The sequence below is a fragment of the Stenella coeruleoalba genome (assembly GCF_951394435.1).
Source record: "Stenella coeruleoalba genome assembly, chromosome: 14".
Lineage (NCBI taxonomy): Eukaryota > Metazoa > Chordata > Mammalia > Artiodactyla > Delphinidae > Stenella > Stenella coeruleoalba.
Genome location: NC_137160.1, coordinates 45,726,550 through 45,732,111, shown reverse-complemented (window position 1 = coordinate 45,732,111; position 5,562 = coordinate 45,726,550).

Sequence of the window (5,562 nt, the reverse complement as noted above, 5' to 3'; positions counted from 1 at the left end):
TATATATATATATATATATATATATATATATATATATATATGTACATATATAATACCAGTCTGAGTAATAAGAATTGCTACAAAATAATTTAAGGTACTACTAGTAAAAACATAATATTTGATATCAACATGATATTTTATTAAAATTTATGACTCCCATCTTTTATCATTAATCATTCTTTTTGATGTCTCAGTTAAAGAACATTTTAAAAAGAGATGGCAAAATATACTGAGAATTAAAACCATTTTATGGCCTAAGATTTGGTAAAACTCTTCATTTAAGTCTACGTTTTTTTATAGCTGTCATTTTGTGAAGTATACAATTAGTAGTGGAGGAGGTTGAAATTACAGCAAACAAGATAGCAAAGTGAAACTACATTATTTTAAGAATTTGTGTATAAATGAGAATAATAAATATAGAAAAGCAAATAAATCTGGAATGATTTATTTTCTTCAAATACAGAATTTCAAAATCAGGGCAAGGATTCTTATAGGAAAGAGAAAAGAGTAGATGAAGTTGTTTACATATTCAATACTTCATGTATTATTTTGGAAGAATGAGTAAGGAAGTAAAGTTTATGATATTAAAAATTGAAGATATTCTGAAAATAACTCATTATTTTATTCCATTGAAAACCAGAGGCTACTTTGAAATGTACTGTATTCTTTTATGGAAATGAATACAATCTGTGAAATTGTAGTTACGTTTAGAAGAGGAATTTTTTTTCAAGCCGTCTGAAGTTCCAGTATAAAAAGAAAATCGGAATCTAAGCATCTTCAAAAGTTTTCTCTATTCATTAAAATGAAAACACTGTGACAAGGATCTAGCCTGAATCAGATAGGTCAAGAAACTGTAATTCCAACCCAGAAAACCATAAACACTTTACATTACTGGCCATTTGACTACAGCTTCACAGCAGATAAAGGAAAAATAGTGCTTCTAGAGATAAAAAGTAAATCAATCACATATAGAATGTTATTTATTTATTTTCCATCTTTTTTTGATTTATCTCTTATAATTTATTTCTGCAAATGAAGTAGAAAAATATGTTGGGAAACGGACTCACTAAAAAATTTTCTCAGAAACTCACATACATTGAGAGCAAGGTACTTGAAAAAGAGTTATTGTTATTACACCTTCTTGAAAGAAGTTTTTCATAAAGATAAACAAAGCATGTTAAATAACAGTCCAAGAAATGTTGTTATGCGATTTCTAAATTCATTATTAAATATTAATATATATTCATGTTTATATTATATATACATATGTGTGTACATGCATATAATTTAAATACATATTATCAAAACAAAATTCTTAAAATAAAGCTATCAATTTGTTTGAATGGGATAGTACCTTAATAAAATGCTACTAAGATACCTTATTAAGACACATACTGCAAAACTAATGATTTAGTATTTTTTATTTTCTGAAACTCTATAGGTTCAAACATGGTCTAATTAAAATTAAATTTGCCATAAAGATGATGCCAGAAATTAGGATAAATGGCCAGTATGGTATCACTTTGGACAAATTATTGAAATGATTACAGCTTCACATGTAGTTCGTAATTCCTCCTTCCTCCTTCATAATTTACCAATTTACAAGTAAAAACAGTTTTGATATAGGACGGTGGGTAGAAGGAAAGATCAACTTTCCCCATACTACTCCTCTTCATCTTTCTTTAAGTTAACAGATCTTTCATTCATAGCATTTGTAATTTCTAATTATTCATGTTTTTCCTTATTTGCTGCTTTTCTTTCCCAACTATGCCTGCAGTGCTAACACATGGTAGACACTCAATAAATATTTGTGAAATGACTAAGGATTCCAAGTGAAACTGTCAAACTCTGCTAGCTACATAGATTTTAGTAGACTTCAGGTTAGAGAGGAAAACCAGATCTACATTACCTATGCATATATTCCAAAGTATCAACAACATGATCAAGGCTTCTTTTTCTAGAGTTATTATTTGTACAGTAGAACTCCTCCCCCATCACAGTCCCAGAAGCTAAATAAAGCATAGCTTGACATTTTTATTGCTATATTGAATTATGCATACACAACGCTCATTACATGGTAAATCCCAGGTTTTTAAAAATCTACTCACTTTTCTTAAATTGTCTCCTTCCTGGATATTCTTGTTCTTATAATAATAAGAAAGGTGCTACTTCCTTTAAAACGATGGACGCACCACCCATCTGTCTTCTCGTTCTCTTCCTTTTTTGCTTGATCAATCTTTCTTCCTTTTTGCGTTGGCAATGTCTCCATCTCCATGGACTTTTTCCTCCCGTCTAATACTTAAATAGTGTAATTTATCCATAACCATATACAAAGCCTTTTCTCACCCTGTGTTCTACTCAGGTTATTGTACCATCTCTTACTTTCTATCCTGCGTGAAATCTCTCCACCTTCCAAAAAAAAATTGCATTCACTGCCTTCATTTCTACATTTCCCAATCGCTCTTTAATTTACAAAAACAGAGGTTTTTTTTTTTCTCATCGCTTTCCTGAAACTACTCCCTGTGGAACATTAAATCTCCAGGCCTCTCAGCCCCCATCTTCTTCAGTCAGGACTTATAAATGGCCTTTCAATATTAGTTAAGGAAGGCTCAGTGCTGTGACAAACAAAGTCTGCAATTTCAGTGGTGGCTAAACACTGTAGAATTTTAATTCTCATTCTTGTCATGGACCCATGGGGATCCAAGTGGGGATTTGGGGCTGTGTGTTCAGCTCCACACTTTCATTCTAGGGCCTAGGTTGAGAGCAGCTCTGCTACCTTCAGTACTTTACCATCTTCAACAAATTGCCAAGATTGCTCTAAGAGTTGTCAGCCAGCTGGATAAACATGGAGAAATGCAGGTGGCAGATTTCTCGGCCCAGGTGTGGAAATGAAATATATAATTTGCTCAGATTCCATGGTCTAGAATTCAGTTCCATGGCTACATTTAAGTGTGAGGCAGGACTGGGAAGTGTGCCTCCAGGAAACAGACAAACAAACATGGGTTTAGAGATGCAGGTGCAAGTTTCCACCACACTTCCTTGAAAAATCTCTTTTGTCTTACCTTCCACACTCTTTGCTATTCTTTTTTTTTTTTTTTTTTCAGTTCCTCTCTTTGGATATTGGAAGACAGAGCATTTTTAGCACTGAGACTGAACTAAAACAAGACAAACACTGTAGGCAAGTCTGATTTATGTTACTGCTCCTTTTTCAAGGATCTCTTCCGCCTCCTTTTCTTCTTTATTTCACAGGTCACTGTCCTGACCACTTACGTTGTCCTGCTAGCCATTCTGTCTATGACCCTGATAAATCTAGTAATGACTATGGTTCGTGAACATTTTCTATGAGCTAGGTTCTCTGCTAAGCCCTTTATGGGCTTCATTTTATTTAATCCTCACAACAATCCAAAGAGCTTGATATTATTATCCCTGAGGAAATTGGAGTTCAAGAGGCCGAAGAGTTTGTTCAAAATCCATAGTCTTCAGGTGGCACAGCTGGTATTCAAATCCATTTGGTTTGACCCAAAGCCTGGGCTACATTTAAAACTCAGCTAGGGTTTAAGTGTCGTGGATGAACATGCCCAGAAGTCAAGACAGAACATAGTTGTAAGCAAAATAAAGATAGACTAAGACAAATTATGGATTGTGATTTTTTCCTTAGAGGCATATTCAACTGAATAGGGATCATCTCGGGAAAAACTAAAGCTAGCAAGGTTTATCTTCAGCTTTTGTACCAATTTTCATTGTCTAATCTTCTTACACTCCTGTGACAGCTAGTGACCTTATGCTGCCCATATGTTTCTCCTATCATAATGAGTAGTGTTGAATAAACTCATTTTGGCTGAATTATAAGTGACGTAAGGTTTTATCCCTTTTGGAGAAATTTGCATTTTTTAAGAGGGGGTATTAAAAAATCATAGGGGTTAACTTAAATGAGTTAGTCTTGAAGAGTGGGGTTTTTAGACTGTGACTGATGGGTGAAAAATGCATTTTAGGTCTTGGGCCACTTTCCTGTGGCTTTTCAAGACACACCCTCTATGTGATCGGGCACTGCACTGATGTGACAGCCAGGGCAGTGACTGAGGCTGGATATTCACGTTCTTGTTTCTCACTTATGGAAAACATACTTTCTGGTCAATTATTATTATTATTATTTGTTTTGGGCCATCCTTGTTATGATCCAATATGTGTTTTCAAGTTTCATATAAGATATAGAAATACTTGTTGGCTAGTACTTAAATTGAATGGGAAAGTACTTAATTCCTTGTTTTTTAAGAAATAACAATCTAATGACGATATGTTAAAAACAAGTGTTCAAATGCACATTTGACAGTTTAATTTATTTAGAATTTATTGCCTACAGTGTCTTGAGATTTATAGATGGAAACTTTCTATGCAAAACCAAAACCAAAATCTATCTATCTAATCTAATGTATATTTTATTTGTATATCTATAAAACAAAAATATAATTCTATTTGTATGTTTGTATCTAACTCCATTGGATCCAAAGGCTATGTTAGCATTTTTGATGCCTCAAGAAATTATTGAGAGCAAGAAATTATTCATGTGAAACCCATATATGTTAGAACTAGGTTAACAATAAAATGAGTGATACAAACTAGATCTTCCCAGTATAGGATGCTTTGCCAGGTGAAAAGAATAATGTAGCTTCAACTTTGTCACGGTAATAATCCACTGAATCTATACATAGAAATAGGAATAAAAGGAAATTACCAACTTATATTTTAAAGAAACATCTATACATTTTGTGTCAATCAGAGGACATGAATTTTCATTTGATTAACGGAAGAACTTTCAGACCCTCGGAATAAGCCTGGAAAAAAAACCAATGCTACTTCAAAAAATCAACAAAACCCATAAACTGCCTCAGTGGCTGTGTTTCTGATTAGATAAGTATATATCACATATCACACATAAAGCAATGGAAATGCAGAAGTCCAGTCCGTGTGAATCATCATCCCACTCAACCAGCACATATCAGATCGAGTGATCGGTTCCACGTCAGTCATTGTATGTAATAGCATCATCAGTAATAGACGTCACGTGATCAATGAATCTGAGTCTGCAAAGAAAAATCACGGTTTGCTTTTAAGACTTATGTGAAATGAAAAAAAAAAAAACTTTTGGGTAGAAATTGTTAAGCCCCCTGGCAATGAATCCGATTCCTGCCTTGGTGAAAAGATAATTGGTTCAGGAAAAATGTGATTAGATCGTGTCCCTCTAGAAATCGCACAGGATTGAACTTTTTCAATTCAGTCTTTATAGTAGACATGTACAAGTCTCAGAGACCCTGCGGCCATACACAGGCAATTGTTCTATTCACAGGCACGGCCAGGACAGAAGCTGTGGACAGAGCTGAAGCTTGTCAGACTCATTGCCATGTGAGTGGCTTCTGCAATTTGTAAGTAGCAGGCTGGTCAGGAGAAATGGCAGAGGGAAAGGCTGGATGGCAATGGTTGCCCAGGGGGTAATACGGATCACAAGAAGCTGGGTAGGTAGGGAAGAGTGCTTAGACTGAGATTTCAGTCTCAGCAGGACAATCC